At 42.3% G+C, this 24,430-nt stretch overlaps 3 pseudogenes; all 3 read left to right on the top strand.

The window, feature by feature from the left end:
• Positions 1–3,249, top strand: LOC143672722 (fibroleukin pseudogene; annotated as a pseudogene).
• A 1,868-nt stretch (positions 3,250–5,117) lies between these two features.
• On the top strand, positions 5,118–19,200 carry LOC143672718 (protein CLEC16A pseudogene; annotated as a pseudogene).
• Positions 19,201–19,741: 541 nt separating this feature from the next.
• On the top strand, positions 19,742–20,791 carry LOC143672716 (ras-related protein Rab-2A pseudogene; annotated as a pseudogene).
• Positions 20,792–24,430: the final 3,639 nt, after the last annotated feature.

Raw genomic sequence — 24,430 nt, 5'->3', positions numbered from 1 at the left:
CCAATATTGGATGAAGGTAAAGTCAACCACAAGGTTTTCACAATCATACGGTGACACTGTAAAACTATATCGTTGTACAATTGTCTTCAAGAATGAAGGCTACTTCTAATATACTAAAAAAGTAAAAAGGGATATCTATGTAATGCAATTGAATAACCTGCAAAATGACCTCTCAAATCTATTTGAAATCTCTAGGCCACTAAAACTTTATTTTGTTTCATTCTCTGCTGCCTTTTGGTAAAGGTGGCTTCCTCAATCACATGATACCAGGTCCAGGTTCTTCCCCAGAAGTCATGTCCCATATTGCCAGAGAGATATACACCCCTGGGAGTCATGTCCCACATAGCGGGGGATGCAGTGAATTTATCTGCTGAGTTGGCTTAGAGAGAGAGGCCATTTCTGAGCAACAGAAGAGGTTCTCTCAGGGTGACTCAGGCATTTAAAATATCTTAATTTCCCATTTGAATAAAACAAGACCTTAAAAATGTGTTAAATCTAAACACCTCTCCGAAAGCAGGAATTTACCACATTTGTGTATTATCAGATGTTTCTTTATATTGGAAAATCTCTGAAATCAGAATATTTTATACTTAATGATATACGACCATTTAATTGGCAACATTATTTCCTTTCTTAGAGGTAAATAACATAAATGTGCATGTTATAATTGATAACATCTTAAAATCTATGAAATATGATATTTCTCTGCCTATAATGGACTGAATTGTGACACCACCCAGCCCCAATAACAACCGTTCATTGATGGCAGTAGTGCAGTAACAAAACAGGAGGCCTAATCTCAGAATCCTCATGCAATGGTATTTCATAGAGAAGAAGTATAAACATCTATAATCCAAATTATGTTTAAATATAAATAAATTTATTTTTTGCACGTGTATGAGTTCATTAGCTATATAAGTCAAGAAATGCGCCAATGGCTGTTAAAGCAGCTTCAGCCTTGCACACTTCCCTGCTGGGGTGAGCACCACCGCAAAGATGAAGCTAGCTAACTTGTGCTGGCTGAGCTCCACTGTCCTGGCTGCTCATAGTTTTTTGGTTGTGGCAAATAATGAAACAGAAGAAATTAAAGATGAAACAGTGAAGGACGTCTGCCCGATGAGATTGGAAAGCACAGGGAGATGCGAGGAGGGCGGAGAATGCCCCTAACAGGTAAGCTTGCCCACCCTGACTCTTCAGCTCCCGAAAGAGTTCAGCAAGATTGAGGAAGTGTTCAAAGAAGTCCAGAACCTCAAGGAAATTGTAAATAACCTGAAGAAATCTTGCCAAGACTGCAAACTGCAGGCTGATGACAACAGAGACCCGGGCAGAATTGAGCTGCTGGTACCCAGGACAGGGGGCCCAGGAGAGGCTGGTGACAACAGAGTGAGAGAATTAGAGAGCGAGGTTAACAAGCTGTCCTCTGACCTAAAAAATGCCAAAGAGGAGATCAAAGGACTTAACGGTCGCTTGGAGAAACTGAATCTTGTCAATATGAATAACATAGAAAATTATGTTGACAGCAAAGTGGCAAATCTAACATTCGTTGTCAATAGTTTGGATGGCAAATGTTCATCGAAGTGCACCAGCCAAGAACAAATACAATCACGTCCAGTTCACCATCTAATATATAAAGATTGCTCTGACTACTACACAATAGGCAAAAGAAGCAGTGAGACCTACAGAATTACACCTGACCCCAAAAATAGTAGCTTTGAAGTTTACTGTGACATGGAGACTATGGGGGGAGGCTGGACAGTACTGCAGGCACGCCTCGATGGAAGCACCAACTTCAACAAAACATGGCAAGACTACAAAGTAGGTTTTGGAAACCTCAGAAGAGAATTTTGGCTGGGGAATGATAAAATCCATCTTCTGACCAAGAGTAAGGAAATGATTCTGAGAATAGATCTTGAAGACTTTAATGGTGTCAGACTATATGCCTTGTATGATCAGTTTTATGTAGCTAATGAGTTTCTCAAATACCGTTTACATGTTGGCAACTAAAATGGCACGGCTGGAGATGCCTTACATTTCAGTAAACATTACAACCATGACCTGAAGTTTTTCACCACCCCAGACAGAGACAATGATCGATATCCCTCTGGGAACTGTGGGCTCTACTACAGTTCAGGCTGGTGGTTTGATGCATGTCTTTCTGCAAACTTAAATGGCAAATATTATCACCAGAAATACAGAGGTGTCCGTAATGGGATTTTCTGGGGCACCTGGCCTGGTATGAGTGAAACTCAACCTGGTGGCTACAAGTCCTCTTTCAAAGAGGCCAAAATGATGATTAGACCCAAGCACTTTAAGCCATAAATCAGTATGCTCAGTCCTCCAGGTGTTGTACATTACCTCTGAGGTCCATTATTTCCTTCATTACTTTGAATTAGGCCTTGTTTTTATATTCTCTGTCCCAAGCTCAAAAATACATTTGTGAATGGTAGGTTCTGATACTACACAGCATTTAAAATACAGCTGAAAAATACACACTTTTTAAAGGAGTGCTTGCTAGTATGCTGTTATCCAAATGAACACCTGTAAGTAATTGGGAATATTGAGATAAATTCAATTTGCAATGCTTTTTATTGAAAGGTTTTCTAGGACTTGTATGACTTTTTATTCAACAGGCTAGGTTTTATAAAAGTAACCCTTTTCTCTTGGCTTGTCTTAAGCACATCTGAAGGTATATCAACCTTCATAGGATATAAACAGTGATTTGGGTACCTATTTGTCTCTACCCTAGTCCCCATTCTGAGATGACTTTACTCAATTTAAGACATTACTTTCGGTCAGGAAGCCCCTCTACCATTTTAGTCCCCAGGTAAAGGGAAATGATATATATAAACATGTTTATGTAATATTCATGAAATACAAAATATTTGTCACAAAATATTTTAAAATATGATTGTGTAATATCACTCCACAATGCATTCAGGAAATAATGAAATCTTTAAAGATCATGGTTTAAAAGAAATTCATTCACAGTTTAAGTTTTTAAATGTTTGTGGTGAAACCTGCTTTAACATAAATATTATCTTTCTCTGCTCTGTATGAACAATAACTTTTGGTTTTAAATGACTCTACTGTGCTAGACTACTGATCAGCTTTTTTGGGGGAGGTAGTGAAGGAAGCATTTAATTATAGACTATAAAACTCTGAAGGCCAGTTTTATACCATAAAGCAATAATTGAATATCATTAAGTGATTCACTTCATAAATATTTAGATTTTTTTAGGACAAATATATAAATTTATTCATTAAAAACATGAAATTGAAATATATACAACATACATATTTCAACTCTAGCTAGTGTATTGCTTATTTTACTAACAAAAAAATATATAGGTGTTGGTTTTAAACATAAAAGTATCTGGCATTTTTATTATTCATTAACTAGCTTTGGAATACAAGTATAAAAGTAAAAACTTTATTAAAATATATTTAATTTCATCATTGTAAAAAGGGATTATTTCAGAAAGAGCAATATTCTGCTGTAAAAAAGTGCTGTAGAGTAAGATTTAAAATAATACACTGAACTACATATGAGTCATAGAAATACATTCAGTCTTTAAGTTCTCTGCTCACGTTTTCAAAATACAACACAAAGCTGTGTCTTCACCCATTATTTGAAAATGACTAAAGAGGTTAGTTCCTTCAGGAAACAGGTTAATTTTTCAAATGTTAAGAACTTATAGAAAGTTTTAATAAAGAAGAAGCAAGATATTCTTTTAAAATTGTATCAAATATAAAGTTTTCAGGTAAACATGATAAAAACTAAAATAATATGAATAGCATTAAAATGTTAAAGCAAGAGAAATACAAATAAAATTAAATGAGAGCCAAAATGTAAAATGTACATTTCAAAGGCTGACTGTCTACTTAGTAGAATCCAAATGTAAATGTCATTATTGAGTTAATTCTATTTTTCTTTTGCCATTTTGTATTTCAAAAAGTCTAAGAAGATTTTTATATGTTTATTCTGGAATAAACTTCCTTAGTACGCTTCTACAAAATTTCAACAAAAGAAAATACAGTATAGATTAATTAACAGAAACAAACTAAAAATATAAATATACTAAGAAGTCAGTAAGCCCTTTACACTCTTTGAAAGTGTAAAACAGAACCTCAGTTCAAGTGCTGTGAACCGTGAGGGACTGGCTGATGCAGAGGTGAGTCAAACAAGAGCATCACCTTGGACTCCTGAGCCCTCAGTGCTGTCCCCTCCTCCCCGACTGGGGTCCTGATGATGCAGGGCTTGCCCTGAACCTCTCCAGCCTCCCTGGGCTGCATGTGGAACAGTGAGGGCAAAAGGACCTCTTGGAGAAAATAGGATTTTGTGCTCTCTTTCCCGCAATTTTTGCCAGTTCTGCTCATTTTCCTGTCTTAGCTCAATAAAAGCTTTCTTTCTGCAGCCAGAGCTGCCAGGCAATTTTCTAGAGAATTTCTTTCATGGTGCCTCATCCATCTCTGATAGTAAGAAGGTGTACTCTCCATTTCCTTCTCCAGCTCTTCAGCCATCCTTCCGTAAGTGCCAGCTTGCTGCTCTAGATATCGCATGCTTTCATACACCTCAGTAATTTCGTTCTCCATACCCAAGCAGACGCTTTCTGCTGGACTGATTCCTGGTAAAGTTGACGTACTTCAGGAAAGATTCGCAGTGTGTGCTGAAGCTTTTCAATCGTGTTTTCTAACTGTTCGTTATTTTGCTGTAGAAGCTGTTGCTCATTTTCTAGATGTTTAATTCGACTTGTAAGTTCTTCATTTTGCTTATGAAAGTCTTTAGGCATCCTCTGCCGTTCCTTTTCCAGTCTGTCTAAAGCAGTACTGGAACGTACACAATCATTGAGTTTTGTCAAATCCACTTTTGTCTGACACTGCAGGCCTCCATTCATTGAGCTACTCTTTTCGTCTAATTCCAAGCTGACAGCATCTTTGTAAACTTCTCCAGAGACGGCAGGCTCACTGATCACTTTGAGGAGATTTTGACTCAGAGATTTTAACTGGTTGTCTTGATCCCTGACAACCTGTTCTCTCTGTATGCTGGAATGTTGAAGATTTTTTTCTTGTTCCTTTACTTCCTTAATGCTTTCATACCATACAGCATCTTCTATGGCATGCAGGTTTCGGGTGCCCTGAAGGTGGGCATTTTCATCCAAATTCTTTAGGATTTCTTCGTGGCATCTTTCTCTGTTCTGCTGAGATGACGTTACTATGTCCTTGGCAGGAGTCTCATTCCATGGGGGGTATTTGAATGTCTCATAGAGTGACTGTTTCTGTCCCTGACGATGAGCCTGAATCACTCTGCTGAAAGAAAATCTTGGGGCCTCACATATCAGTATGTTTTCAAAACTTTTGACTAAACCTTCACTTGGCAAGAGGAACCAGTTTGTATCCTTGTGAAGTGTTACCAGACACATGGTCTGTAACATTGGAGGAAAGGTCTCCTCTGCAGTTAACCTGAGGTCTTCACACAATTTGGAAATCTGTCCCATCTGCTCAATGAATTCATGATATTTTTTGTTGCTTCCTATTGAAACGGAGCTCGAAGAATATTAAGGAATGATGAGAAAAAAAGAAAGGAAGAAAGAAAGAAAGACACAGACGTGCTCAGGGGGTCTGAAGCTTGAGTTTACTTCAGACAGACTTCAGACAACTTTATTCTCAACCAGGTCCTTGTTATATACCACAGGATGTCAATAGATATGCAGGCATTTCCTGAGGGAGCAAGATTCTTATTGCACAGTGTTCTTCATACTTAACATAACTGTTTTGAGTAAACATTCTCTTCCTCCCAGACTGCTCTACATAACAATCGCCACAGTTTACCGCTGCCATCCCGAGGCCAGCAGCTTGCAACAAATTCTTTAGGTCTTGCTTTAAACTCTTGGCTTCTACAATTTTTCACGTTCAGATGAAATTTGCTTGGATAGTGCTTTTGCCTTTTAACCATATCGACAGACTTGTATTATAAGAGCAATCAAAGTAGCACATATTAAAATTTGCATGGATATTTCACATAAAACCATAAAAGCATTGGATAGTTTCATTAGCACTAGCCGAAAAGACAGTTTTGTGGCACTAAGTAGGAGCTTCGTGGTCTCAACGGACCCTCAGATCTGCCTCTGGCCAGTAGGTACTCGTATGTAACTGCCAGCTTGGAACACTGAAAGTGTTCTATCTCAAACAAAAACAAAGTGTTTGACAATAAGGAGAGAGCATCAGTGTGTCAATTAGGAGGGAGGCAGGATTTACAAATGAGTGATCATTAACTTTTTCCTGGTCACAAATCTGCATTATTTTCATAATGTATACAGGTGAAAATGGAACACATTGATCATAGCAAGAACAGATGAGTCCATTAGTTATCACTTTAAGCCCATGTATCCCCTCATACAACCTAGGAGATCCTTGACATGCCCATGCCATCCCCATTCTCCACACTTGACACTCAGGGTGTGATGTGGTGGTATAATAGGTGGCACTCTGCCACGGAGCATTCACACACACTTACCCCCAAAATGAGCCTTTATACTCAGCAGATGTAACATTTTTACCTGCAACTTCCACGTCTAAGCTTTTCTTCAAAGGAACCAGTATCTCCCTACACTGGGGACAGTCATGCTCGTTTTGCTGCTCTTGGTATTAGTTTTTGTTTGTAAGCTTGTTTTGTTTATGAATGAATAGGAAACATGAACCTTAGCAAGAAGTAAATTCACTTTCCTATGCCAATTTAAAAACACAGGGAATCAGAACTGGCAATGCCTTCACATTTCATGGATTTCCATTGAGCCATTTTGTCTCCATTCATCCATATATCCTGTATGGGGATGGTTGTCCTTCAGATCTAACCAGATATCCCAAAGCGTTCCATCAAGGGCCTATCATTTGCAGCATGATGACATGCCTACCACGGTGATTGGGAAAGTTCTCTGTATCAAAAGTCATGTTCAGATACAGTCCTCAGTTCAAAAGCCTTTTTCTCTTAATAATGTTTAATCAAACTTTACTCTTCTATTTTCTCATTCTGTCTCAGTCCCCAAAACCCTGGTCTACCACATGAAATTTTGCCAAGAGTGATGACCATTCACATAAATTTTACATGAAGAGGAACATCAAGAATCAGCACCACAGGCTATTCAAAGTGCCCTAACATTCACCAAAGATCAGACCACATTTCACTGTATAGATTTGTAGGATCTAAGTCAGACCAGACACAGAGAGGCCTGGGCAGCAGCTGAGTAATGGATGGACAAATATCTGTGGAAGTTTCATTTCCTTACTGATTATAACTTCTTTTTTTAATTTGAAACTTTTAAAATGCTATATTTCTTAATGTAACTTTAATGTTTTTCATGTTAGAAATTTTTTTTTTATAGTGAGCAAGACTTCTTGACAGAATTATATACACAGAAAATGGTGCCATCATTTAGGGATCAAAAAAAACATAACTTTTGTGATGGATATGGGTTGCTGCACTGTATCATAATACCTAATATATGGAGAATAATTTAACAAAGGACTAACTAAATTTCAGAACGTTTTCTGTAGGTCTTTTCGTTCAGTCTATATTTTCTCATAAAGCTAAGAAAGAAAATTGAACATCATTTTTTTGACATACATTTATGAAATGCCAGGAATAATAGCAATATTCCTTTCCTGATCCATGCATAACAGGTTATTTGTTGAGTTTCTTCATCAGCCCTCAGTAGAAATGCTGCCAAGTTTTATGCTTTCCTGGTCAATAATTTTACAGTGTCTAATTGCTAACCAACCACTGATTCAGTGGTTGAAAGTATGATAGGCCTCATTTTTTTTGAGCCTCAGTTTTCATGAAGAACACCAGTTATTGAATACATACTAGATATAATATAAGAAGTAGCAATTTCCCTCCCTCCAGGAAAATTAAGCTGCAAAAGGAAAATAAAAAGAAATCTGGCTAAATTTCTGAACAATGTTTGACTCATCCCTTCCAAGAAAATTCAATGTAAAAATTTGGAAAACAATACACTTGACTGTGGTGAAGAGATAGCAGTCAGGGATGTAAAATATATTTGGAAACAAGTCCAATCCTTTAGCAATCACAGTCTTAATTACTGGAAAAATAATTTAGGCTTTTGTACCAAGAGAAAGGATATTATAAAGATGAATTTCTCTGCTATTATAAACATGCATACATGATACATATATCAAAAGAAGAAAGAATTGAATTCAAAGCAAAATTCATTTTTTGTACTTTTACAATTTTTAGCATTTAACTAAAAATCAGAGAATGATGCAGAAATAGTGTCTTAGTTTGCAAGCTGCTGGAATGCAATATACGAGAAATTGAATGACTTTTGAAAAGGGAATTTAATCAGACAGAAGTTCACAGTTGTAAGGAAGTGAAAGTGTCCAAACTAAGGCATCCAGTTAAGGACACCTTACTTCAAGGAAGGTGGATGGGTCAGGAACAGCTCTGTCAGCTGGAAAGTCACGTCACTGGCATCTGCTGGTCCCCTGCTCCTGGGCTCAGCTGCTTTCAGCCTCTGTTCCCGTGTGGGTTCCTCACTCTGCTTCTCCAGGACTGACTTTCATCTCTTGGCTTCCCTTGGCTCTCTCTAGGTTCTGGCTGGTTGAAAATCTCATGGTGCCGTCTGCTAAGCTCCAGGGCTCTCCAAACATCAGTGTCTCTGTTCTCCACATGTCGGCATCTGTGTCAGCTCTGCTCTGAAATTTCTGTTGGCTCTGTCATTTCTGACTCCAAACCATTTCCTATTTCACAAGATTTCAGCAAATATGTAAGACCCACTTTGAATGGGCCGAGACATTTCTCCATCTAGTCAAAATGCCACACCCTGAACTGAGCATGCAACAATTACATGGGGATAATATTATCAAAAGCTTCTATATGTAATATTGAATCAGGTTTAAAAGCAAAGCCTATTTGATTTCTGCTACCTGCCCATGTAAAAAAAAAAAAAAGCAATGCCTCCTCCCACAAATTTGGATCAGGATTAAAACAGGCTTTCCTTAGTGTATGGTCTCACTGATATGAACTGACATTAGTGAATAAACTTGGAATATTTTGTGGATAACAGAGACCATCAGGAGATAGAAATAGGGTAAGATACTGCATAATTGTAGTTGAAGGAATACAGGTTGTGCAACAGGACTGAATATAAAAACTCAGAAATGGACAGCACAATACTACCTAACTGTAATACAATTATGTTTAAATTCTGAATGAAGCTGCATATGAGAATGATAGAGGGAGGAGGGCTGGGGGCATAAATGAAATCAGAAAGAAATACAGACATTAAAGATTGAGATGGTATAATCTAGGAATGCCTAGATTGTATAATAATAGTGATGAAATGTATAAATTTTAAAAATGCTTGTGCATGAGGAAGAACAAAGGAATGTCATTACTGCAGGGTGCTGAAAATAGATGGCAATTAATATTTTAAAATTTCACCTTATGTGTGAGACTAAAGGAAAAAAGTTTATTTGGTACAAAATTTATATTTTGACTAGGGCATTTCCTAATATAACTTATGAAGATAGCTTGATTGAACACCATAAGTAATTGGAATCTTGGGTAGGACATGAGATTTTGTTAGTTTTTCCAGAGTGATGCCCCAATGAATCCCAGAGTGATTCAATCAGTGAGTGGAAAAGTATTTGCAAAGTCCCCAGCAGGGACTGGTGAGAATGGGGAGAAATTCAACTTCCCCAAGTTGAATTCTTGATATTCTGAGAAGCAGTGTGGACAACCAAAGCTATAGGCTGAGCCCCCCAGTCTTTGGGTTTGTTCATATGAAACCTAACCCCACAAAGGATAGGTCAAGTCTACTTAAAACTTAGGCCTAAGAGTCAACCCCAAGAGACTCTTTTCTTGCTCAGATGTGGCCTCTCTCTCCAGCCAATACAACAAGCAAACTCACCACTCTCCCCCTGTCTACATGGGACATGACTCCCAGGGGTGCGGACCTTCCTGGGAATGAGGGACAGAAATCCTAGAATGAGCTGAGACTCAGCATCAAGGGATTGAGAAAAACCCTAGAATGGGCTGAGACTCAGCATCAAGGGATTGATAAAACCTGCTCAACCAAAAGGGGGAAGAGTGAAATGAGACAAAGTGTCAATGGCTGAGAGATTCCAAACAGAGTTGAAAGGTTATCCTGGAAGTTATTCTTATGCATTAAGTAGATATCAGCTTGTTATTCAAGATGTAATGGAGAGGCTGGAGTATTGCATGCAAAATTTTATTTCTTTGTTTGTTATATTTTTCTGTTATCTTTTTATTTCTTTTTCTGAATTGGTGCTAATGTTCTGGGAAATGATCATGATGATGAATATGCAACTATGTGATGATATTGTGAATTGCTGAGTGTATGTGTTGGGAATGTTTGTGTTTCTTGTAATTTTTTTTAATTAATAAAAAATTAAAAAAAAAAAACAGTAATGGGCAGGCTGCCTGTGCCACCCCAGGGGAAAACAAAAGTTGGAAAATACCTTATACCTCAGCCCAGTGCACTGAATTAGCAGCTGTAATTCAAGTACTGCAGAATTTTCCACAATCTCTTAATATTATTTCTGATTCTGAATATGTCTGCTAAACAGTTACTCACATTGAGACAGCTTCTTTGTTTGAAGGAAATGAATTATCCCGAAAGTTTTTACATTTATAAACATTAGTCAGATGTCAAATTAAACCCCTTTTTTATCATGATATAAGTGCTCATACTAATCTTAAAGGTCTTTGTCATTACAATATCAGCAAGCAGATACTCTTGTGGGGGTAATTCAAGATTCCATGATATTTCACAGATTGTCTCATAGTAACAGAAAGAAATTTCTGTCTTTATCTGAGCAGCAAGCTCAGGACATTGTTTGGACTTGTCCAACAGGTGGACCTTTAAATGCACTCCCATTTGCATCAGGGGTTCATCCTTTGAGGTCAAAAGCAAATAAATTATAGCAAATGGATGTTACTCATATCTCATAGTTTAGTAAAATGCAATATGTACATGTTATCATAGACACCTTTTCTCATTTCATCTGGGCTACCGCACAACCTGGAGAACGTTTCTGCCATGTTATTCTGTTCGATCACATTTACTTAATGCTTTCACTGTTATGCGATGCCCCAGTCTATAAAAATGAACAATGGTTCTGTTTATACAGGGAATCAGTTTCATAAATTCTGTACTACTTTTCATGTTACTCATATCACAGGATTTCTACATAATCCCTCTGGGCAAGGAATTATTGAACGAGCAAACCAGACGCTAAAGTCTATGCTCTTGAAACAAAGAGGGGGAGATGATGATCAGGAGGATGGTGATGTGAAAATAAGTACACCTAAAGGTCAATTAGCAAAAGCACTGTTTACTTTACATTTTTAAAACATTTATGATAATTCATCACACTCTCTTGCAGAACAACATTTTAGTAATTTGGAAAAGAAAAATCATACAACCCAAACAGAACTGCAGCTGCAGCCGATCTATTGGAAAGATGTTAAAGATGAGTTATGGAAACCAGGCATGATAAAGGTGTGGGGTAGGGGATTTGCTCTTGTCATTGCAGATGACAGAACCTTGGTTTGGATTCCCTCGAAGAGAATAAAACCCAGACATGTCAACCCTGATGAAAATAACTAAATGAATAATGTACATTATAGGACATATAACTCTAATTGCTGAAAGACAGGGACATAATTATACTTATTGGGTTTATATTCCTAACCCACCTCTGCTTCAGGCCCTAACATGCAGATCCAACTTTACCAAAATATCTGAATACCAGTTTAGGATTCCCAGGTCCAGTAGATTCAAGGCTTCCAAAACTACTTAAGGAAGAAAAAAATGGTATCAAATTTAGCTCTTCCATTTCTAGAAAGACCTATATATGTAAGTAATGAATTACTGTGTATGACAATAAATAATTTAACTACATGGTTTAAGATCAAGAGTGATTCTTATAACTACCTATATGTATATCCCTCTTTTAACTCTATGGAATCAAATGATACTTGCCTATTAGCTGGGAAAGAAAGTTGGAATGGATGGCAGTTATGTCATATGATCTGAGCAGTTATCATAATTAATGATTCCGATGGAATTGTAAGAGATGTAGCCCGTGTAGGGCCTCCCATCTCTAACTTGGAGATAACCGAGACTATATGAACAAGCAAGCTAAATCAGAGTTTAATACATAGAGGACGATTTGTGCCAAATCCATGGAATGATAAATATAACATTGGTCAGAGAAATTTATAGAAAATTTTCCTAGGACTGGGTCCAATTTTTTTTTTTTACATGGGCAGGCACCAGGAATCAAACCTGGGTCCTCTGGCATGTCAGGCAAGCATTCTTGCCTGCTGAGCCACCGTGGCCCTCCCTGGGACCAATTTTTATAGCGAATTCTAGTAACCATAACTTCTCTTTAAATAGCAGCCATAAACAGTATATGCAAATATGTACTACAGATCCATATGTGCTCGTTAAAGGTCATATGCATATAAGAAATCAAATTTTAATTTTGAGAATTGTTCTCTATTCACTTGTCTCCAAGCATTTATGTTGCAGGAAAATCAGACGATTGTAGCAGCAAGGAGAAGAAGAGGTATGTGACTGCTGGTGCAGATGTCAATATCTTTGCAATCCTCTCCAGAAAGAAACACAAATCCTGATGCATTTGGCAAAAGAATATCCGAAAAGGACTAAGAGACTAATTGGACTCATTATTGCAGCTCTCATTGGAATCATTGGAATTATCACTGTGGCTGCAGTTGCTGGAACTGCATTGTATCAAATTATACAGACACAGCATTATGCTAGAGAATGGCATTAAAATGCCAGTGAACTGTGGCATGATCTATCTCATGTTGATGAGCAAATTAATAATAAACTAAATGATATAGAGACAGCACTGGTTCATATTGGAGATCAAATGTATAATTTAAATTTTGTAGGAAGTTTAAAATGTGACTGGAATGAGAGCAATTTTTGTATTACCCCTTTAAGATAATAATCAATCTGAAATAGAATGGGAAAAGGTAAAGAGGCATCTTTTGGGGCATTTGGATAGTTTAATTCTTGATATCTTAGAATTACAAAAAAAAGGGTATTAGAAAAATTCACATATAGCCTACAGAGATGATGTTATACAATCACCCAAAAGCTAAAAGATAATAATAACCTTAATCCTATTTACTGGTGGAAATCACATCATTTTTTGACTACTATAGGCTTAGATTTGGTGCTGTTAATATTCTTTCTCTTCCTCCTCAGCTGTGTTAAACAACAAATGTTCAAAGTCAGAGAGCTTCACTGGTAGCCAATGACAGGTAAGACCCTTCCTTCAGAGCTTAATGGCAACCTAAGACAGGCACAGTCACCTCAGCAAAGCCGTGCTAACAGTGTGAGTCTGGCAAAAGCCCTTGGCTCCTTCCTGAATCAAAGTCAGAGAGCTTGACTGGTAGCCAATGACAGGTAAGACCCTTCCTTCAGAGCTTGAGGGCAACCTAAGACAGGCACAGTCACCTCAGCTAATAAAATAAAAAGGGGAAAATGTAGGAGCAAGGGTTAAAACAAGACCCACAGAATTTGTGGGAGGCAGCTGGCATCAGCATGGTGGAGGCCTTAAACTATGGAGATTGTTATGTAGAACAGTCTGGGAGGAAGAGAATGTTTACCCCAAATGGTTATGTTAAGTACAAAGAAAGAGAGCACTGAAAAATAAGCACTTTGTTTCCTGTGGAAATGCATGCATGCCTTTTGTCACCCTGCAGTATATAGGCTGGATCTGGTTAAGAATAAAGTTGTCTGTTGTCTATTATCACTGATCTTCAGACCCCCGATCCCATCCCTTTCTTGTCATTCCTTAATATCCTTCGAGCTCCATTCCATAGGAAGCAACAGTCTTATTCTTAGCATCCATCTCTGGATGGATACACTGAACCAAACATCCAACCTACTAAGTCAAGTAGCAGACAAGACATCCCTCAGTGTAGAAACTCATCAGCCACAGATGAACAGCCTCACATTGGAAATTATCACTCACAGAAAACAATAGGGAAGGGAAATTTTGCCAAGGTGAAATTGGCAAGACATGCTCTAGCTGGTAGAGAGGAAAGTTTTCATGATGCCTTTTAATATTTCCTTAGATCTCTCCAGAGTCTTGTTAAAAAGCTTTCTTATATGTTGGAGAATCAGTGACAGTTGCAGGATGTTAAACACTGGCATATGTGTAAGTGGTGCATATCTGATGGCATAAAAGCTACCTCAACATCTAGGAAAGAGTCATCCTTGTATATTAGGATCTCTTAGAAATTAGTTGTGCTGCACAAGAGTCATCCTTAGGCTTCTACCTTTCATGTGATTTCTGAAGAACATTTCTGATTACTATTGCTAATGAACCCTAGGAACAGGGCTAGGAGAAGTTCTTAATAATTTTTGCTCAAGATAAATTGGGTGTAAATATGCAGAGTCATCTACTAGTTTATATTCATTTAGAGACCATGCTGAACAAATGTTATAGAGGTGTTTTTCTTAGCTAATAAGAGAATTTGACTTCTAAAATCCCATGTTTTAAATTATGTGCTTTTATATAGTAAAATTTTTTATTTGCATATATGTGTATTACGTATATATTTTTGTGTTGGGTCAAAGGTTTTATTTAAATAAACATCTAACATTCTAAATTACATAATGTGTACTGGATCTAAGATGTTATTTTTTAAAACCTCAATAATAAAATGTTTTTAAAATAAGTTTTCTCTTTACTGTATACCAAATATTGCCATATCCCTCCCTGTTCATTCTGACCCTGGAGTGTTCAGATACCGGCTACACTAGGCAGAAACTGAAGAAGACATTGAAATCTGTTTTGTCGGTCTGCTGTAAGTGAGCTTGGGTGGCTGATCTCTCTACTCATGGAACCATTTTATTCATATAATGATTACCTTACTGCAAGTTTATAAGCCACACCCCCCCGTTAATTGTTGCTTGTCAGATTTATAACTAAAATATTGAGATTCAAGGTGATTTTTGCTTAAAAATGAGAAATTTGGACGAAATTACAAAGGCTTAGTATTATTGATTTAGGATCAAATATGTTAAATATTTTGGTCAATAGAGTACATTTCAAGTCTGCCAGATTAGCAAATTTACCACCCAATTGTTTGAATACCAAATATGTCTAAATTATATCTAGTTAGGAATGAAACAAGTATTTTCTTCATATGTGTTAATTCACCAAAATATATATTCTTAAATATGCTTTGATTCTCTTTTTTAGGTTGCTGTCAAAATAACAGACAAAGCTAAGCTCATTCCAACAAGTCTACAACAGGTATTTAACTGTTTTAATAATAAATAGTTAGAATATGAGTTTATTATTAATATATGATATTCTATAAACTCAGCTATCCTAATTTTCCTATTAGGTACAGTACTACATTTCACCAATTATATAAAGAAAATACATATGATACATAATTTTATCAAGCAGTTGTTTGAACAATATCTGCTACTCAAATGCATGCACCATGTGAAAGGAATTTGTCACTTTTAATTGAGTAGAATAAAATTTCATATCCAATATTTTGAAGTAGTCAGGATTTTGCTTGGTAGAAAATCTGGTTGAAGTAATATTGTCCATAGATATGTTTCTTTTATTGCTTCCCTTACTGGTCTGCTTAAGAAGCAGTCTTTTAACTAACTTACAATAAAAGATACGAACATTTTTTTCAAGGGGTGGAAACATGGAACAGGGAGAGAAAAGGAAGTGGTGAAAACTTGGATTGCCCTGGTAAACCAATACTGTTTTATGTTGCTTCAGTAATTACTTATGGGAAAATTTTATCAAATGCACATTTTAGCACTTTGAAAATGAAGCAGATATTTTAATGTTTATAACATACATGCTAAATTTGTACTTGGTGAGAAAATATGCATTATGATTTTTATCAGAATATAGTGGTAGCATAGTCACATGCGTAATTGTGACATGCATAACTTTGGATTTGTGAACAGTCTTGTCGTGAGAAACTCTTAGAATGATGTTTTTAACATGCCTGCCATGATCAGTTCCGTGTCTTGACCGAAAACAGCGCGTCACAGAACAGAAGCGCAACCAACTAGTGGAGACCATCCGCTCCATCACCGAGATCCTGATCTGGGGAGACCAGAATGACAGCTCTGTATTCGACTTCTTCCTCCAGGAGAACATGTTTGTTTTCTTCCTGCGCCTCCTGCGGCAGAGATCGGGCCGCCGCGTGTGTGCTCAGCTGCTGCAGACCCTAAACCTCCTGTTTGAGAACATCAGTCGTGAGACCTCACTCTACTACCTGCTCTCCAATAACCGTGTCAATTCCATCATTGTGCATAAGTTTGACTTTTCCGACGAGGATATTATGGCATATTATATCTCATTCCTGAAAACACTGTCTCTAAAGCTAAACAACCACACTGTCCATTTCTTTTACAATGAGCACACGAATGACTTTGCCCTGTATACAGAAGCCATCAAATTTTTTAGTCACCCTGAAAGCATGGTTAGAATTGCTGTAAGAGCCATAACTTTGAACGTCTACAAAGTGGATAACCAGGCCATGCTGTGCTATATCAGAGATGAAACCGCTGCTCCTTACTTCTCCAGTTTGCTCTGGTTCCTTGGGAGACGTGTGATCAAACTTGATAGCTGTGTGCAGACGGGTGAGGAGCACGGGAACCCAGGGAGACGGAGCAGCCTGGTGGCTGAGCACTTGGACCACCTGCACTATCTCAACGACATCCTCATCAACAGTGAGTTCCTCAGTGATGTGCTCACCGACCACCTGCTTACCAGGCTGTTCCTCCCCCTCTACGTGTACTCACTGCAGAATCAGGACAAGGGAGGAGAGCGACCGAAAATTAGCCTGCCAGTTTCCCTCTATCTTCTGTCGCAGGTCTTCCTCACCATACATCACGCACCACTGGTGTGCTCGCTAGCCGAGGCAATTTTGAATGGCGATCTGCCTGAGATGTCTGCCAAGCCTGAGCAAGATGTCCAGAGAACTTCTGCCAAGCCCAGCAGTCGGTGCTTCGTTAAACCCACTGAGTCACTAGAATGGTCCCTTGAGACAAACAAGCACAAGGGCAAGAGGCAGGTGCAAAAGAGACCCAACGACAAAACGTTGGGGAGGAAGAAGATGAGGAGAAAGGGCCCACCGAGGATGCCCAAGTCGACGCCGAGAAGGCTGAAGAGAGAGAGGCGGTGATCATGGAGCGCAGGCTGTCAGAGTTGGCCGCCAGCACCTCCGTGCAGGAGCAGAGCACTGTGGATGAGGACAGTGCTGCCGCCTCGGGCTGCGGGAGTGTGCAGTGGAGCAGACCCTTCCTGGATATGGTGTGCCAGGCTCTGGACAGCCCAGATGATGATTACCATGCCCTCTTCGTGCTTTGCCGCCTCTACACCATTTCTCAGAATAAAGGCATGGATCCTGAAAAACTAGAGCGAATCCAGCTCCCAGTACCAAACGCAGCCCAGAAGATCCCCTACAACCACCTACTGGCCGAGAGACTCATCAGGATAATGGACAGCGCTGCTCAGCCAGACGGGAAGATCCGCTGGCAACGCTGGAGCTGAGCTGCCTGCTCCTAAAGCAGCAAGTCCTGACCAGCACCAGCTGCATCATCAAGGACGTACACCTGGCCTGCTTGGAGAGCGCGAGAGAAGAAAGTGTTCACCTTGTGAGGCATTTTTATGAGGGAGGAGAAATTTCTTTAGACATGCTTGAAGATGAGTACAGGAGCATGACTGTGCAGCCCATGAGCGTGGAGCACCTCATGACGGATGCCTCCATCCTGCTGCCTCCAGCGGGCACGCCGCCGACAGGCATCGACTTTGTGAAGCGCTTGCCCTGCGGTGACGTGGAGAAGACCCGACGGGCCATCCGGGTGTTCTTCATGCTCAGGTCCCTGTCGCTGCAGCTGCGAGGTGAGCCCAAGACTCAGTTGCCGCTGACACGGGAGGAGGACCTCATCAAAGCTGACGACGTCCTGGATCTGAACAGCAGCGAGTGGATCGCCTGCACAGTGGTCACCAAGGATGGCGGCATGGTCCAGCGGCTCCTAGCCGTGGACATTTACCAGATGAGTTTGGTGGAGCCCGATGTGTCCAGGCTTGGTTGGGGCGTGGTCAGGTTTGCAGGCCTCCTACAGGACGTGCAGGTGACGGGTGTAGACGATGACAGCCGCGCCCTGAATGTCACCATCCACACACCCGCATCCAGTCCCCACGCCAAGCCCTTCCCCATCCTCCAGGCCGCCTTTGTCTTCTCAAACCACATCCGCTGCTTCACTGCCAAGCTGCGCCTGGCTATGGGCCGCATCCAGGCCAGGCGAATGAAGATGCAGAGAATAGCTGCCCTCCTGGACCTCCCCGTCCAGCCGACACCTGAAGTCCTACAGGACGTGCAGGTGACGGGTGTAGAGGATGACAGCCGGCTCCTCTGCCTCCACCCAGCACATGCCCTTCCGCTTCTATGACCAGTGCTGCCAGGGCAGCAGTGACCCCATGGTGCAGCACGCCGTCTTCACATCCGTGGGCAAGGTGCCAGGTTTTGCCCTGGCCCCGTGTCTGAACCAGCACAGCTCACTGCCCCTGTCCTCTCCTTCACCGACATCTGCCAGCGGGAGCGCCGACCACTGTGACTCAGGATGCTCCAGCTCAGCTTCCAGCCCTTCCACAGCCCAGATGACCCCACAGCGCCAGACCAGTCTCAGCCTGACCTTCCCAACAAGTCGGTGATCATCCATGAGACGGAAGCCGGTGTCCAGGCCAGCAAGACCCTGGGAAGGAGCACCAATGTGGACACAGCCAACCTGTCTCCCAGCCTCATCCCCCCAGCAGCCCACCATCTCCCTGCTCTACGAGGACACTACCGCCCTGCTGAGCGTGGAGTCGCTGACCTCTGTCCCTCCCATGGACCCCTACAGCCTCCGCGCCCTCACCGGCATCCCCCTACCTCCCACGGCAGCCGCAGCTGGCACGGCGGCCCCGGGAAGGGGGGCTGGGCCTCCGAGCACTGACCAGCAGCCCCCCCTCTCTGCGCGCATCGCTGACAGGGACCCCAGTGGAGTCCGCTCAGCAGACACATTGGGAGCAACTGCAGTTCCCAGTGGCCCAGAAGATCCATCTCAGCCACCTGTCAGCGTGCACCCCTGAAATGGAAGAAGCCCGTTTTCCATTCTCCATTTGAACGCCTTTCACTTGGCACCTCTCATGAGGAGGCTGGGACCAGCAGAGACGCCCCAGCAAACCCAGACAACCCTCCTGGCCCCTCAGGGATGGTGTTGGGATCTTCACCTCACAGCCTGACAGCCTCCCAGTAGGTTGTGCCACCGCCCCCCCTTCCTTCGGGCAGCCCCTCCTGGCACCGTCTCATTGCTGTCAGCATCCCCCGTGTGCTCAGAAAACAACAGCCACTTCAGGAAGAAATTTGTGGAAAAGCAAATTTCGATAAATATCTCCTTTGGATATTTAGTTTCAGTTTTGGTAGCAGATGAAAAAATCTTTATGTAAATAGCACCTATTATTTATATATTTTTTGGTTTTAATTTAATCTTTTTATCTTAAATCTCCAGGGAGAGGATCTAATTAGAGGTTCAAAAATGCAGTATTGAATAGGGATTATTCTGCCTTTACAAAATGGGATTTTGATTAAAACATGGCTTTGCTAGGGGACGTCCGCCCTTTCGAACCGACACCGTGAGTGACATCGGGGCGAGGGGCGCAGGGGTGCAGCAGCAGGAAGAGGAGCCCAGCGTCCTGGCCCGGAGCGGCCGTGACCATGGCACCTGCCGACCTCTTCAGGGACCTCATCGTCAGGAATACAGTGCAGGTAAACCACGCTTATCGCTACGTGCACAGACGAGAGATTTCCGCCAGTCACCACCTGGGTGAAGAGTCTGGTGCTCACATGATCACTATAGATGAAAAACAGATAAAACTTCAGATATGGGTTACAGCAGGGCCAGCGTCTTTTTGTACCATCACAAGGCCATATTACAGAGATGCAGCAAGGGCTTTGCTAGTGCATGATATTACAAGGATGGGTACATTCACCCACTTGACAATCTTTTTAGAAGATGCCCGCCGGCATTCCAGTTCCCACATGGCCATTATACTTATTAGAAATGAAAGTGACTTAGAATCTAGAAGAGAAATAAAGAAAGAAGGTGAAGCGTCTGCATGAGAACATGGGCTCATCTTCATGGAATCTTCTGCTAAGACTGCTTCCAATGTTGAAGAGGCATTTCTTGATATAACCAAATAAACTTAAGAAAAATTCCAAGAAGAAATCTTTGACATTAATAATGAGGCAAATGGCAATAAAATTGGCCCTCACATGCTGCTACTAATGCGACCCATCCATATGATGAGGGAGGACAGCAGGCAGGGGAGGCTGCTGCTGAGTCTCCTTTTACTGTCTAGCTGCCCAGGGGGCTCCTCACTCCTTTCAACCCTCTCTCCTCCTGCTCAACTGAGATATGAAACTATGCGAAATGACTTTATGTCACAGAAGAATTGAATCCTTCAAATTCTTACATAACTTTGAATAGATGGCTAAGGTTCTCTTGGAAAGACTTCTTATCCATGCAGGGACCCTGCTTTCCCCAACCACCTAACGGGAACCCGCAGCACCCACTGCTAATGGTTTTCAGTCCCACCATGCCCACAGACGCCACACGAGCAGAACTTCCCCAGGGACTCTCCTCTCTGGAGGGCCCTGGGCTCTTGTTCTTATCAGTGTCCCTCCCGGGGGCCCAAGTGTTTCTTTCTGCCAAACAAATACTGGGGCAACTTCTTTATCTTCACAGACCCACTTCTGAGGAGAAAAAAGAAACAAAAGGAATAAAAGTCACTGAAACAAAAGAAAGTTCATGAGCTGAAGGTGTAGTTCCCCAGCCTCTCGGTGCCCAGAGCCCTTTCCTGTCCCTTATCTGTATAGCCAGCTGCTGTGGCTGCTGCAACCTGAGTATGAAATGTAAGAGCAGCTGCAAGCATAAAGAAGGGAGGAACAGAGATGGCCACGTGGAAAATGTGAGCCCTGATTCAACCCAGCCACTGAGGAGTGTGTCTGAAGGGGTTGTCTTGGATTCTCTGTAACATATGCACTTAGCGAAATTATGTGGCATCCCATAATAAGTTTTGTTGGCTTTCTTGAAGGTTGTTAATCAGTCTAGTTGAAAGCATTGAGATGGTCCAAGTCATCTTTGCGAGGCCGAGTGCCATAGCAGCTTAGCACAAGGGCTCTAGCGTCAGCTGGGCCCAGACTCCAGTGCTGCCTCCACCACCCCCACCCCACCCTGCCCTCTGGGAGGCTCGGAGACATCAAGGGCACCCTGTGGGGTAGTGCAGGGATAGGAGACCTGCTGGGGAGCCACCTGCATGACGCAGGGTGCTGCTGACCCCTCCCCGGCCAACGAGGGGAAGGACGCTCCAGTGATCCGCCTTGCCAGTGCTGCTTTGCAACACCAGCTTGCCATGAGCTGTGACTGCCGGCTTCCCTATTACATGGCGCAGAGCGGCCCTGCCGTTGGCGTGTTAAACGCCACCGTGGGGAAACTGCAGTGCCAGCTGCACAAGTGGAGTAGGACATAATCAAGTTTGCCCCCATCTTTCACAGGGATGTTATCCAGATCAGCAGGAGGGGAGTTGGTTGACTTGCACAGTCTCATTGGAGCAGGGCCCGTGGGCACCATGCACGCCAGCCCCCTCCATGCCCTCCTCGACATCATACTGCAGGCCCGACCGGTCACTGGGCCTGAGGGCCAGACCACCCAGGGGAGAGGCCGCAAGGCTAACAGGAACCTGGAATTCACGAAGCTCTTGCCCTTGAGGTTTATAAGGATTTCTGTAGGAGATAGGATTAACATAAGACCTGCGGAACTACTTGGGAGTAGATGGCATTAGGGTGGCGGCAGCAGTAAGCTGCTTTATGTTATCTGATTTATGTAAGACAGTTTAGGAGGAAGAGAATGTTTGTTTACCCCAAATGGTTATTTTAAGTACGAAGGAAGAACACTGAAAGATAAGAACTTTGTTCCCTCAGGAAATGCATGCATGCCTATTGACATCCTGTGGTATATAACCAGGATCTGGTTAAGAATAAAATTGTCTGAAGTCCGTCTGAAGTAAACTCAAGCTTCAGACCCCCTGAGCCCATCTGTGTCTTTCTTTCTCTCCTTCTTCCTTTCTTTCTTTCTCATCATTCCTTAATATCCTTCGAGCTCCGTTCAAACAGGAAGCAACAGATTTCCATTCACAATCAGGAGAAGCCGAAGCTGCACCTTGAGTTTGCCACTGCCCATTCTTGCTCCCTGTAGTTGTGCCCTCCTCTAGAAGCCCAGGAAGACCTCTTTGCCTATTAGGAAAAACGAATTCATCTCCTGCAACCACCAGTGGACAGTAAGAGCAGCAACTGTGTCCATCCCCTGGGGACAGATGTGCAAGCCTGAGTCTGAGGAAGAGAACCAGGCAAGCACAGCAGCTACAGATTTCCGTGGAAAGGGGGCTGGAGACCAAGTCAGCGTCAGGAGCCTCCACATGACCTCGGAGGGGTCTGGGACCTCTCCTGATGCTTGTGCCAGGGGTAATGGACCAAATGTAAAGGCACTAGCATGCCTGATGTGTCCACCCCCAAACCTCCACAGCCTGACAAAGGAGCAGCATGAGGGGCAATTGCATGTGGCAGTGAAGGGCAGCTCAGCAGCTGCCATGAAGTGTGAAGGCATCTAAGTGCAGATTCTGAACGAATCACCACAGCAATTGTGGGAGCAGCTTCCACGGGCCCATGAGGATGCAAAAACAGCATGGCCATTGCAGGTGTCACCAATATGCCATCCAAGAGCCTTAAGTTGGCCATGGCAGGAGCTACAAGCCAGGACTCAGTGTACTTTCAGGAGGCTGGTGTCGGCCACTGTCTCTCGGGAGAGCAGCGTGAATGGTTTCAGGAACAACATCTGCCAGCAAGAGTGAGGCAGAAACAGGTCAAGAATCAGCAGCAGGAATTTCTCCCTCCATCTCTGTGAGCGACGGCCACAAGACTGGGCAGGGGGAGGCCAGCAAGTCTCCCAGACCAATGCCGAAGCCTGGAAGTAAAAAGGGAAAGGAGAGAATGAAGGGAAAAGGACAGAGCCCCTGGAGGGAGGAGGAGTTCCCATCACACGAGAACTGGTGAAAGTCATTGCAGGTAGGCCCAAAATCATGGGGCCAGTTCTTGTCCAGCCACAGATCCACTGAAGGGGATAAAAAACAAAAAGGCGGTGGGGACAGCAGGTGCCCTTCTGCTCAAAAGGGCATCGGCCACATGCCTGTGGCGAAGGAGTCCAGGACGCGTTACAAATCACGGATGAGCATATCAGCAGCTACTTCAGGCTCTATGAACAAGGGACTCAGAAGGATCAGTGCTTCCTTGAGAAATTTCAAAGCCAGACTTTCTACAAAATGAGCAACTTCAGTCCCTAGTGCCGATGTGGACATCGGGTTGAAGACAGAGGAGGGCAGTGTGGAGCTCAACCTAGAGACAGTGGAATGTGACCGGGGGTGATTATCCCTGTGGACATCCTGACACTACAGTGACTGCTGAATCCTGTTAAACAGGAAGCAGAGCTGGGAGCTCTAAGGAGGACCAGCAGGGCTCAGGGGAGCATCCCCAGAAGCCAATTTGTTTTCCTTAATGCAGTTTGAATAAAGAACACTATGATCTCAGAATGGCATGTAGTGTTGTGTTGACTTTCCATGTCCTGCAGTCTGGTAGCGACCTGGCAGGCAAGGGGAACCTGCCTCACCCTGGCTCGGCAAAGCTGCACCGAGCTCATGGGGGGCCCATGTTGCCAACCCCTCTGTGGTCTTGGCTTCGCAACACTGTGGCTGACAGCTGGACTGTGGCCTGGGAAGCTCCCCCACCACTAGCTCTCTCCCCGTTACAAAGATCTGTTTCTCCTGAAGACTCATAACAAAGCAACAACGGAACCCATACTCCTTGGGATATTCAGGGGGGTGGGGGTGCAGTAGCATTTGTTGCAATCAGAACAGGGAAGACCAGCAATTCTGCTCCTAGGTCTATAGCCTGGAGAAACTATCACCCCTGTTCTAGGAGACAACTATGAGAATGTTTATAATACAATAACGAATAATAGCAAAACAGTGGAACAGCCCATATTTCCAACAACAGGAATGATACAATGGGATATGGATTCTGTCCCAGTTTGAATCTGTGGTTTACCCCAGAAAAGCCATGTCCTTTAATCCTCACTTAATATTGCTGGTAGGGAGATTTTTGATTATTCATGGAGAAGTGACCCACCCACTTGTGGGTGGTAACTTTTAATTAGATGGTTTCCATGGAGATGCATCTCCGCCCATTCAAGGTGGGGTTGCTTATTGGAGC

Source organism: Tamandua tetradactyla, assembly GCF_023851605.1.
Source record: "Tamandua tetradactyla isolate mTamTet1 chromosome 4 unlocalized genomic scaffold, mTamTet1.pri SUPER_4_unloc_1, whole genome shotgun sequence".
NCBI classification, from domain to species: domain Eukaryota; kingdom Metazoa; phylum Chordata; class Mammalia; order Pilosa; family Myrmecophagidae; genus Tamandua; species Tamandua tetradactyla.
Note: the sequence above shows the minus strand (reverse complement) of the source record. Positions and strands in the feature narration are given on the sequence as shown.